The sequence below is a fragment of the Lissotriton vulgaris genome, chromosome 6, assembly GCF_964263255.1.
Source record: "Lissotriton vulgaris chromosome 6, aLisVul1.2, whole genome shotgun sequence".
In the NCBI taxonomy this organism is placed as follows: domain Eukaryota; kingdom Metazoa; phylum Chordata; class Amphibia; order Caudata; family Salamandridae; genus Lissotriton; species Lissotriton vulgaris.
Window position 1 is genome coordinate 1,917,641,907 of NC_141694.1, and position 13,890 is coordinate 1,917,655,796.

A 13,890-nucleotide genomic window follows, 5' to 3' on the forward strand; every position below is an offset into this window, starting at 1 on the left:
TGGGTACACCCGACTACAGTAAGCCATTTACGCTCTATGTTCACGAGAGAGAAGGCTGCGCGTTGAGTGTTCTGATGCAAAGATTTCGTGAGAAACAACGCCCTTGTGCGTATTTTTCATCAACATTAGATCCGGTAGCCAGAGCGTTGCCTAGTTGCTTGAGAGCTACAGCAGCAGCTGCAGCGTCCATTCGACAATCTGCTGGTTTGGTCATGAACAACATGCTAGTGGTCATGGTTCCTCATGCTGTGGATACACTCATGAACCGAACCAAGACGCAGCATCTTACCAGCGCTAGATTATCAGGCTATGAGCTGACACTGTTAGCGAGTCATATTCAGATCAAAAGATGCAATGTATTGAATCCAGCAACATTGTTGCCGACTAGTCAGGAGTCGAGTGATTCGGAACCACATGACTGTTGTTTCAGAACCGAGGAAGAGACAAAAGGACGAATTGATCTTAAAGACACTCTGTTACCAGATCCAGATGGCACGCTGTATGTTGATGGGTCGTGTTTTAAATTGGAGAATGGTGATGTGACAGCTGCCTATGCAGTAACGACTTTGAGTACGATTGTGGAGACTGCAAGAGTGAGTCAGAATTCTGCCCAAGCTGCAGAATTGATCGCATTGACGAGAGCGTGTGTTTTAGCTAAGGGAAAGAGAGTGAATGTGTTCACAGATGGTCAGTACGCGTTCGGCGTGGCCCATAGTTTTGGCCGTTTGTGGAAAGAGAGAGGTTTCATTACGTCCCATGGGACTAAGATTCAACATGGTCAGCTAGTTAATGACTTGTTGAAATCTCTAACCTTGCCGACTGAAGTTGCGATTGTGAAGTGTAGTGCTCATTGAGCAATCACGGATGATGTTGGTCGTGGGAATGCTTTTGCTGATGAGATCGCTAAACAGACAGCTAGAAATACGATGAGTAGAATGTATGTTGCAACGTCTGCAAGATGGATTACTGAGTCTGGAATGTGTGAGGATACAGTGGAAAGTGTGAAAGCAATTCAGAAAGAAGCGACTGAGGAGGAAAAGCTTGCATGGAAAGAGAATACGGGTAAATTGGACCCCAGTGGGTGTTGGATCGATTTGTCAGAACAGCAACGTTGGATGTTGCCTGATGCGTATGTGCTTGCGGTGGTAACGATGGCGCATGGAGCAGCGCACATCAGTTCTAAAGGGATTTGTAAGATGTTGGCTCCAGTCTGGATGAATGATGGGATTAGTAAGTGTGCAGAAAGAGTGGTGAGAAATTGCATGATATGCTTGATGCATAATCCTGGCAAGGGAATCCCCACACCCGCTGGTCACTTCGCTCCTCCTTCTTGCCCCTTTGAAGTGATCCAGTTAGATTTCATTCACATGGATCGTTGCAATAATCTAAAGTACGTCCTAGTGGTAGTCTGTGCTTTTTCCAGGTGGATCGAAGCTTATCCACTTAAAGACAATACTGCCTTGTCCACTGCCAATATCCTTCTCAAGGAATACTTCCCCAGGTTTGGAATGCCACAGATTGTATGGTCAGATAATGGAAGTGAGTTTGTAGGGAAAGTTATGCAGAGTGTGTGTGCAGGCTTAGGCATAAAACAGAAGTTCCACAGTGCGAATCACCCCCAGTCTGCTGGTTTAGTTGAAGGGTACAATGGCACCCTCAAACTGAAACTGGCTAAGATACAAGCCTCCACGGGCTTGGCCTGGCCAGACGCTTTACCTTTGGCTCTGTTATCCACAAGAGCGACTGTACATTCTAGAGTAGGGCTTAGTCCTTATGAGATTGTATTCTGTCGACCTGCGAATGTTTGGGGGGTACCTAGGCCGAAGGAGTTTAAGCAGCTGGAATATCCAATGTTAATTGATTACCTTTTCGACTTGACTGCTAAATTGAGTCTTATTCACCAACAGGTTTTCGATGCATTGCCAAAGCCACCGGAGAGTCCAGGTCATCAGCTGAAACCCGGTGACCAAGTGGTCATCAGAAACTTTGGACGGACAAGAAATCTCCAACCTAAATTCGTCGGACCATTCCAAGTTTTGTTGGCGACGAGGACTGCTATACGTGTGGCTGGCAGAAAGAACTGGATACATGCAACGCACGCAAAACGTGTGCCCCTTCCACTTCCTTATGACGACTGGGTGAAAAAAGGCATCGGTGCTACTGAAACTGAACCAGTCCCCAAATATATACGTTTCAGTGATGCAGAACTGATCACTGATTCACCGAACTCTGACTCCTCATCTGAAACTGCTCCTTTGAACACTGAACATTTGCCCTCTGCATCAAACGAACACTTGCCATCTGCGAATCTGAACATTGTTACTCCCGCTGAACACAATCTGTTTCCAGATCAAACAGCTCCAGGAAAATTGAGATACAATTTACGGTCTCACACAAAGAACAAATAAATCAGGAAACTGCCTATTTTACATATTTGAATTTTGATACATTGCCTCCAGCCAGGAAGTTTGCTAATATTTTGTATTGTTATGTTGTTTTAAATTGCCTTGCCGTCTGGGTAGCCGTAGGGTCGTGGCTGTGTGCCTAGTTGAATCTGCGGGGGTCAGACACAAGGTCGACCTTTCTGTTAGTTCTGGGAACTCCTAGGGCTGATAGAGGCATTTTCAACTACGTACACATCATCAGTGGTCGCGAGTGGTTGTAGAAGATGGAGCTTCCTGAGCTGTACCGAGAGAATGTAATTTATGTTCGCAGAAATAGACTTTACAAGATTCTTCATAACAAATGTTTTCTGATGCAATGTGCAATTACGTTTTTGATTGTTTTAATAACGTTGGTGGGTGGAATCGTCTTTGGTGTGCATTTAATCTTTACACCAATAACAACTACAGTACCTCCCCTTGTTTCTTCTACTGTTGCTTCTTATCATTCTTTTCACTCGTTTCCTGAACATGAACAAGCTCGACGCTCAGAATTCATTAATAACACTTTTGTACAACTCTTGCATCAACACCAACTGGTAGTTAACACAACAGACTGCTGGGTGTGTGGTTTGATACCCCACACTATGGATAAAGGCATTCCCTATCTGGTCTTGCCTTTTAGCTATAATGGATCATTTCAGGCCTTTCAGACTATTTTTGTCTATGCCCTTGAGACCTATCCTCCGCGTCCACCACGTTCCACTAAATCTAACTCTGCCAACAAAGCTTTAGTCAAGGGAATCATTGACATGATTAAAGACGTCAATAACACCCCATCTTATCCTAGGGATGAATTACGAGTATATCTGAGTTGGAATTCTACAGAGTATTGCATTAGTTTGGGTGAAAGCAAGCGTAAGAGCTCCACTCCAATCTGGGTCGTACCTCACCGAGGTCAAGTCTGTTTGCAAGGTAATGGGAGAAATCCAAGAGCTCAGCTAGGGAAGAGTGAGTGCGTTGAGACTTATGTGTATCCGTCTAACTCTTCTCCTGCCTTTCTCACTGCTAGGGGTACTTCATTTGTCAGGATAGAGCATATACCTGGCTGCCTGCTGACTTTTCAGGTTCATGTTATATTGCTCGACTGTTGCCTCCAACATACACTGCTTCCCCAGATTATCACAAAACCAGAATAGCAAGAGGTGTTTTCAGCAAGGAAGATACCGCTGGTCAGGAAGCCGGAGACTTCTTCAAAGGTTTCCTTCCGTTCTGGGGGCCTATGGCCAATAGTAGAAATATACGACAGCTAACACGGGTAGTTGAATCTACTATTACAGAAACTGCTGGTGCCCTTAGTAACTTAACAGCTGAGCTCCAGGCGGATCGTCTCATGACGTTGCAGAACCGCATGGTTCTAGACGTAATACTTGCAGATCGAGGTGGGGTATGTAGAATGATCCAATCGAGCTGCTGTGTTTTTATTCCCAATAATGCTCCTACTGTATACGAAGCAATCTCTAAGCTACACAAGATTTCCGACTCTATTCAAGTAGACAAGGGAAACTGGTCCTTAATGGAATGGCTTTGGACTTTACTATCAGCGTGGGGATGGAAGGTTCTTATGGTCGTTGGTATCGTCCTAGTATTCCTATTCTCGTGTTGCCTTATTATCCAATGTGGTCCCGCTTTGTGTAGTCTCTGTGCTGCAACCTGTCTTAGAAAACCACCTGCGTTTGGAGACAAGGTACGAGAAAGGATGATGATGCAACAACATGTCACTGACCTAATGAACATCGAAATAGACTCTGACATAGACTGAGTAATTGCCTATGTAAGGGCAAAAGGAGGGTCTGAAGTTCCGTGACGATTTGAACCCGTGTTTTCAACATTGTCGTAAATACATAATTTTGGTATCAGTGAACCGCAAATGATCCATTTAGCATATCCTGGTGTTTTCGCTATGCTACGAGCAAGAGCACTCCTGTTATGACCATATTTCTGATTCACCCATGGCATCCATCTTAGATCACGGCAGCCATTTTGTATTCTTGCCCTCACATAGTCAATGGACACGCAGTGACCTCTTTTACTTAAGGACACGTAAGCTTTAGCCGGCGATTCACCTTGCTAGTGACACGTGTACCTTAGGACAGAAAACGCCATGGCTGCATGACTCGACAGAAGCTGCCTCCTCTGCCTGAGGGCCAGTCCTGCTATACTGGTTCTTGTGTTCGTTGGCCTGATCATGATTAGGCGGCCGAAGCTGGTAGCCTTGCCCATTTATGACTCACAAACATCTCTTATCCTGCTTTTCTATCTTCTGCACCTGGCTCTGCTCCTTTCCTTCTGGGCCTTTATTAGGGGGAGGTAACGAAATTTACGATGAGGCGGTCCGGCTATTGATTGAAAAGTTGACATTTGATTATGATGGAACAGTGAGAACCCCTCGTTCGTAATGTTTTGACATCAGATATTGTTGACGATTCTTGTGTAACGCCAAATATTTATTGTTTAGGACATGAAGGTTTAGAAATGTACTAGCATGTAAAGAATTTGCCCCAAGCTGAAAATTTAGTATTTAAGGAGCAACCCACTTTGTACAAATCGAACAGGCTCCTAGAATCTGCCCGTGTGTAGTTTCTGTGACTTCTGTGTCCCTGCAGTAATAAACCTTTGGTCTTTGGCGCCACCATCGAGAAGCCTGTGTTTCTGTTTATTTGTGCACCGAGACAGGTAGAACTCAGGGGTCTTCGGGTGTTGTCCCTGACACCTCTGGACGGAACCAAAAAGTCCAGAACTCCAAGGTTAGGGTGATATGTAGCCCCGTTCCGGCCAGGGGGAGAGCAGAGGTCGGATCAGTCTACAGACGTGGGTCCGGTGGCTAAATAAAAGGAGAAGGTACAGTACAGAGGGGGGAAGAGCGGTCCGGTGATTAGAGGTGGGCCGGAGCGAGGGAAGGGGTGCGAGGGGACACTTATTTTAGGCATGATGACAAGGTTGGAATTAGAGGATCTTAGGGGTCTAGAGGTTGTTAGCAATTAACATGCTTATTTAGGTAGCCGGCTCCTAAGCCCTGTAAAGCTTTAAAGAAGATGGTCATCGCTTTGAAGTTGATGCGTTCTTTTATGCAGAGCTAGTGTAGAGACTTAAGGATAGGGGTCATACTAGATATGGGGTTAAGGCGGTGTCATAGCGAGAGGGAAGGGGTGCAAGGGGACAATGTATGAGGCGTGAGAACGGAGCCCCGTTCCGGCCAGGGGGAGAGCAGAGGTTGGATCAGTCTACAGACGTGGGTCCGGTGGCTGGATCAAACGAGAGGTTACGTTCCAGAAGTTCTGCAAGAGGGGAAGAGCGGTCCAGTGATTAGAGGTGGGCCTGAGGGAAGGCGGTGTCATAGCGAGAGGGAAGGGGTGCGAGGGGACAATGTATGAGGCGCAAGAACAGAGCCCCGTTCCGGCCGGGTAGGTGATTAGGAGTTTAAGGTTGCAGGGTAAAGAGATCCGCTGTCATCTCCCAGAGGGGACACCTGAAGAAAGGGAGAGAGAGGAGTCGATTGAGGGGCCGGTCGACGGGGATAAGTATGGGAGAATTTTGCGAATCTGGCGTTCGCGAATTTAGCGGATTTGCCAACTCGCAATCCGCAAAATCCGTGAATTCCCGCGAATTTGCGGATTTTTTTGTGTGTGTTCGCAAGTGTTTCTGCCAGTTCGCGAGGATTTGGTACTAGTTCGCAATTGCGAACTTACTTGACGGCTCGCAACGGTCGCGACTATGTTGTTTCTACGTCTGGTTCATCATCACAGCCTCCCAGCACCCTCTGTTTCACCACTGCCACCCTCTCTTTGACCCATGCCACCCTCTGTTACATCAATGCCACCCTCTGGTTCATCATCACTGTAGAAGATGGGGGGAAAAGCAAGCCCACCTGCCCTGCTTGAACTGACATGAATTAATTTGGGGTTAGTTTATTAACAACACATGCCCTGCCCCAACTGACAATAATGAATTAGGGGCTAATTAATGTGTCACTGAATTTGAAGTTCCAGCCTGGCACCTGCTTGTCTGCTCCCTTAGCTGTAAATCAGGACCTTTGTGGCATACAGTTAAGGTCAGAGCAGGGTCACACAATAGGTGCAAGCAGGCAACCGAATTCTGGAGGGCCCCCTCAGGAAGCACTACAGGGAATCCTTACAAATCATGAGGTTGACCTTTTGCACCTGCTCATTGCTTTTGCTTTTGCAAAAATCGTTTTTCGTTTTTTTCGCGCTATTCGCGAGGCACAGCGTCGTGCGAAACCGACCGCGGAAGCCGCCAATTCGTGCGAATGAGCTTTATATTTTTTTTGCGGATTGTTGTTTCGCGAGTTTTTTTGCAGTATTCGCGAGCCGCTTGCAGCGCAACACGAGAATTTACCCCAATGTCGAGTACGGGCGCGGCCATTTTGTTTGCGTGACGTATTTCCGTTTCCGCCCGCTATGTATATTCTCACGAAGTAAGCGCATTGCGAGTACAAGTTCGCACGAGATTGCGAGGAAAATCTTGTGCGAACTTACTTTCGCGCTCGTGAACGGGCGACCATCTTGTTTTTCATTCATTTCCTGTGTCTGGGCCTGGTGTTTAATCCTCTTGCTATCTTTGCCATCCTTTGCTTGTTTTCAGTTTTTTTTAACAATTTTGCTTCTTATCTATCCCTCTCTTTTCCTAGCTGTATATTTTTGTCTTTTCTGCTATTTTTCTTTACTTTTAAACTACTTTTTTAAACTCTTTTCTTTTCTTCTTCCCTATCCTATTCCTTCTTAATTTTCTACTTCCTACCTTACCTGCCCAGACCATGGTGAAGCCAGGCGCCGTGAAGCTGCCCAGGCACTTGAGGGCCGCAGCGGCGGCGGGGAGGAGGAGTCCTGGACCCCGTGCCAGGACAGCATGCGGTCAATTGAGGGGGGAGCAGGAGACGCGACGGGAGATCTTCAGCCCGGAGGAAGTGGGCGCGCTGGTCTACTTCGTCCAGCGCCGCCTGCCCAGGACCATCGCGGGAGGCGGCAGGATCGCGGCCGGCGGCTACAACATCCGGGAGCACCGGAAGCGGTGGGAGAAGGTGTGCTGGGCCATGTCCACCTCTACAGGGTCCAGCGCACCTACAGCCAGGCCACCCACCGCTGGACGGACCTCCTGGACTGGGAGCGCGACCTGCTGGACCAGCTCGGCTTGGAGATCCCCGGGCTTGGTGAGTAGTAGTAGCTATTTCATCACTCACTACTATGTTTTCCCCTGCTCTGTGTTGTTGTATTGCAAATATTTGTTTTTTACATGGAGCAAGCCAATAATGCCGCTGATGACGATTACATTGTAGTTAAATTATATTTCAAAATCTTCTGTGCATTTCAGGTGCACTGCTCTCCTTCTCAGTGGGGTTGCTACTATGCTTATTTGTTTTCTATTTTGTGGTCTCATTGGCCTGAGTAACTATTATGTATGAGTGTACTTTACAGAACTGCGTAATGCTAGACACTAGGGGGCAGATTACATTTACAAGCCCCTTGCACCACGTTTACGTTGCCTTGCGTGATGCAACAGCGGCGTAAACATGGCGCATCCCTGCGAGTCATTTACAGCGTGACGCATCTAGGGAGATGCGTCACGTTATAAAGCCATGGGCCTGCACCACTATGGGTGCGTTCCTAGTACGCATGGTGGGCGGTCCGGCGGCTGTGCGCCTCGCAAAAGTGCCTGCGTGAAATCTACAAGATTTAATGCAGGCACTTCTGCGACGCTGCTACGTCAATTCAATTCCTTATGCCTGCTTGAAGCAGGCGTAAGGACTGACACAGCATGTTAAGTATTGGGTGGCCCTGAGCATTACTGGAGTTGCATTGCGTTGGCGACGTGACTCCAGCGATGCGCCGCTCTTACGTGACGAGATGCGTCACGCAAGTGCCTACCCTTGCGCCAGGGCGCGCCGCATTGTAAATGAGGCGCATCTGCCGTGTCGCAAGGGTAGTTTTGCGTGATGCATTTGATCTGGCGCATCTCTGGAGATGCGCCAGAACGCGTAAGTAAGTATGCCCCTAAGGGGCAGAATTGCAATTACCGTCGCATCCCTGCAAAGTAGCAGGGATGCGCCAATAATTGTGCGGCCCGCTACCACCACCAAACATGGTGCGCCGTATTTGCACTGCGTCGCACCATGGGCCCAAAACGTCACCGAAGCTTTACTGCTGGAGTTGCGTCGCAACGATGGCGCAGCTCCAGCAATGCTCTGGGGTACCCTATCTCCCCAATGCTGGGTCAAGCCGTACGTCTGCTTCAAGCAGGTGCAGGGTTTGTGTGACGCATCATTGTCCTAAAGGTGACTGATTGAAATTTTGTAGATTTCCCTCAGCCACTTTTAGGATGTGTTCCAGCGCAGGAATGCCCTCCCTTGCGCCGGAACGCCCCCTGATGGCGCAGGGCTTTATAACGGGATGCATCTCCCAAATGCGTCACGTTGTTATAATATTATACGCCGCACCATGGCGCCTCTTTTGTTTAACTGCTGCGTTACAAAAGTCACCCAAGAACGGAGCAAAAGAGCCGCAAGGGGCTTAAATCTACCCCTTCCTTTGTACCCCTGACAATAAGAAAAATAGTGGCGGTGGATTGATAGGTTGACTATTTAAATGACTGGTTATGTAGCAGGCAACTGTTAGTGTTGTCACTGATCTGACTGAAATAAATCACAATGGAGTTTGTCTGTCACTTTGCGTCTTGCCTGCGGACTGCTGCCTGCCAGTCCTAGGTGAACCTTTCAGTACTTTGTTTAGTGAGTTACGTGACTTTCGAAGTCGCAGGTCTGCAAATCAATGAAAACTACCCCTAATCAATATAATTTCGCGGAAATATTTTGTTATTGTTGTTTTGAAATGTTTGATTTGGTTGACATTGACAAGCAACAATCATCCATGTTTTCTGTTCTTTCTTTCATGTTGTACGTCAGCTCCCCCCAGGGGCGAGGGGGGACACAGGAGCAGCAGGCGGCGAATGCTGTTGAACAGGGCCAGGATCGGGCAGGCGAGGGCTCCTTTGCTGGCCCCAGTAAGTTTTCATTTTAGACTAGTACCTATTTTTCGTAGCGTTCCTCATTTGATTTTTTCAAAATCGTCTTTGATCTTCTTGTAGACTGTATCTAAATTCTTATCCTGCCTCTACTATGACTCCCTGTGGTATTACTAGATTATTCTTATTAGTCTGTCTGTGTAGCTAACTAAGATTGCAGGGCTGGCGAAACTCCCATTCTAGTCAGCAATAGCTCTACCAACTTAGTGCAGTCCTCTGGGATTGTCCATAATGTCTTTTGAAGTGTTCTATCTGGTTTGAAAATTCCTAACTATAAAATGTGAATGACCACCAAGAAAGAATAAGATACTACCTTTTGGTTTGGATAGGAAGACAATCCATACCACTACTAATATCGAATCTATTGGCATCGACCCTTTAACCCCATTGGTATGGACTGATCATTATATGATCACCTTCCGCATTAATCTCCCCATCCCCCAGACCAAAAAACACAGTGCATTCACAGCAAACATGAGAAATTGGAAATCTTTCACAATTGATAAATTCAGTAATCATTTCTCACACCCCTCTTGTACAAGTACTAATATTCATGAAGAAATAGACCTCCTTCATAATAACATTAAAAATGCACTTGAACATTGTTCGACCACCCAATCCCGTCACAAACCAGGCAACAAAAAATCAGAGAGATGGTACGGACCTGAGCTTAAACTCTTAAAAAGAAATTGCACCTCCCTTGAGCACAAATGGAGAGTATCCAAGACAGATGAGACCAAAGACAGCTTCAAGAAAGCTCAAATCCTCTATCATAGAGCGATTAGAAAGTCAAAAAAGGATTACTTCACACGCAAAGTATCCGAGAATAAAAATTCATCAAAAGAACTTTTTAAAATTGTCAGAGAATTATGCAACCCAACCAATCTCTCCTTACATATTACTCCCCCACAGGAGAACTGTAACAAGCTCAATGATTTTTTCTGCGAAAAAATAGATACCATCTATGCCTCCTTTCCAAAACCAAGGACGGAAAAAAACGAACAATATGTACCAACCGTTGCACATACCATCTGTCACAGTTTTGGCCCTTTTTCAGAAGAGGAGGTAGAAAAAGTCATGCTTGAGGTCAAGTCTGGTTCACCACTTGACCCATGTCCACATCACATTTTCTCCCAGATTACCCCTGTAATATGTCCAGTAGTTACTAGAGCACTTAATCTCTCCCTTAGTTCTGCCGAATTCCCAAAATCATGGAAACAGGCCCTAGTTACCCCTTTAGGAAAGAAGGCTGGGGCAGACGTTAACAATCCCGCCAATTACAGACCAATATCCCAGTTAGCTTACTTACCAAAGGTCCTGGAGAAGTTGGTCAACAGACGACTTTCCACATTTTTGGAAGTTAACGGTTTGCTGGACGCTTCACAGACAGGGTTCCGGACAAACAATAGCACTGAAACTACACTCTTAGCGGTGACAGACAGTATTAGGACCAAGGTGGATCAAGGTAGTACAGTCGCTCTGATACTCCTTGATTTATCAGCGGCTTTTGATACCGTACCCCACCATCAATTATTGAACACCCTGGCAGAGAAAGGAATTCAAGACAAAGCATTAGGATGGTTAAAATCGTTCCTAGCGGATCAAACCCAATCAGTTCGCCTGGGTGACTATACATCCCCTCCGCGACCTATAAAATACGGAGTTCCCCAGGGGGCGTCGTTGAGCCCAACTCTGTTCAACGTGTTCGTCTTCTCATTGGCAACCATCGGTAAAAAGTGGGGTGTTGAAATGTGCTCCTATGGGGATGACACCCAGCTGATGGTCACCATTGATGAAAATGATGACTCTAAAACTAGATTGACGAACTGCCTGACTGAACTGGCAACTTGGATGCAGGACCACTGTCTCAGACTAAATGCTGACAAATCTGAAATTCTATTGTTCGGCAGAGGCACACAGGTCTGGGACAACAGCTGGTGGCCGAGCGACTTGGGCTTGCCTCCCAATCCTACTACAAAAGCCAAAAATTTAGGAATAACACTGGATAAGGACTTATCCATGAAATCCCATGTTTCCATAGTTTGCGGCAGAGGCTTCGGCCTTCTGAAGATGCTTAGACGAGTCTTCCCCTGGGTTCCGACAGATTGCAGGAAAACACTAATCCAATCACTATTGATGAGTAGTTTGGACTACGGTAATTCACTGTTTGTGGGAATGGCAGACTACCTCTTCTCCAAATTACAGATGGTTCAGAATGCCGCTGCCAAAGCCATCTGTAATAAAAGAAAATACGACTCAGCCAAAAACTGCATGCGTGAGCTTCATTGGCTTCCAATGCGACAACGAGCCATTTTCAAATTGTTGTGTATTTCACACAAAGTACTCCACGATACAGGCCCCATCATCCTACATGACATGATCAGATTTCATAAACCCTCTAGAAACCTACGATCTATGACGTCAGGAAGAGCATCTATCACCGAGCTCGGACTGTCAGGATGGGAGAGCGGGCCTTCTCTCACATTGCCGCAACAAAGTGGAACGAGTTACCCCCTAAACTCAGAACAACTGACTGCTTCCTCTCATTTAGGAAACAACTAAAAACATTCCTCTTCCCCAGGCCAGATCAATAATTCTCAACTAGTGCTGCCGTCAAATCACCTGCAACTTTTCCTCAGTGCTGTGATGTCCTTTCAGGATGAATGTTAGCGCTTTACAAATAAAATAAATACAAATACAAATAAATACAAATACTGTTGCGGGGACAATTCTTCTGCAGAAACAGAACTATGGACAATAAATAGTGCATTGCTTATCAATTATAATAGGTGCTGTTAGAGTTTCCACATACCTCTGTGATAACAGACTTTGAACCCCCAATGTCCTTACTGACTGACTAGACTACATAGTGTGGCACAGTCATTTACCTCCCGAATTCATCGCTGATTGATCCCCAATGATGATTATCCAACGTAGCTCAAGAGTACGGAGTCAGAGTCAAGAAGTGTCAGAGGCACGGACTCATGCTTGCAAAAATTGCAAAACCTTTCGCTCAGTCACTCTAGTCTGGAAAAAAAAACACAGAGTCTATTTAAGTTTAAAAGCTTTATTAAAAGTAAACACATTTATTAAAATGAAGTCATAATAAAACTAAACGTTTAACTGATAATGGAAAAGTGGTTAGTGCTGACGATTAATTGAAGACATTTCTTGTGGTCGAGCCGAGCTCTCACCTGGTTTCAACTTGATCTTGTTGTTAGAAGTCCATCTTCTGTCTGTGTGGAGAAAAATGGTGTGTGTTAAAAAGCCAGCCTTCATCAGTTGTGCCAAAAAGTGCAGCAAGACAACACCCTTCCCTGGAAAAAGGGATATTTTTTTTAACTTTAAAGTAGACAGTCACAAATTACATTATTTTCACATGTCTTCATTCCTAGACCAAATACTAGTGAGTGGTTTATTCTAACATTCTTAAATGCACTTTGTAGGTGGAACATCTGGTGGCGGGGCCAGCGTGGAGGTGGTGGTGCTCGACACGGAGGCGGAGGGCAATTCTTCAGGGGAGGAGGCGGTGGCTGTGAGAGTTGAGACGGTGGTGGTGGCGGGCAGAGGTAAGCTCTTATATATTCCTTACTTATTGAGATTGAAGACGTGGCTGGGAAGGAAAGAATATGAGATGCATGGCTGGGTGAATGATGAAGCAATGATGGGTGGAAGGACAACAGCCTGGGTGGGTGACACAGAAACTGTATGTGTCCATATACCTGGATCATGCTACTATCTGACTCTTAGATAGCATATGTGTATCTAGAGCAGGGGTACTCATAGTACGGCCCGCGGGCCGGTGGCGGCCCGGCAAGCCTTCCTTGGCGGTGCGCAGACCTTGCAGACAATCACTGCTCCCCCGGCACCCACAGAGCAGAGTGGAGATGCAGGGCCACAAAGAGGTGAAATAGAACAAAGCCTCTACTCTGTGGGGCTGGGCAAGCAGTGATTGTCAGGGTGGAGATGCAGGGGCGCTACAACAAACAAAGCTTCAATAATATGTTAATGGTCTTTTAAAGACCTGTTAAGTACTTTGGTGTGGTTGTCTGTGTGTGCGCGTTGAGGAAGCGGTCTCAGCCCGGGCTGAAGGCTGACACAGACAGACACACACACAGTGAGATGACAGAGGGGGAGGGAGAGGGAGGGCAGGAGGGAGAGAGAGATGGAGAGGGAGGGCACGAGGGAGAGCAGGAAGGAGAGAGATGTATGTAAATGCTGGGTCTGGTGGCTCAGTGGATGAAGGCATCTGCTGCAGGGACCTGTGTGCAACCTCATGGTCACAAGTTTTCGTTTTGCTTTAGCCCCGCCCCCTCTGACTACGCCCCCACCAGTGCGGCCCTCGGCCACAAACTACACTGTAAATTTAGCCCCTGAGAGAAAGTTTGTGAGTACCCATGATCTAGAGAGAGTA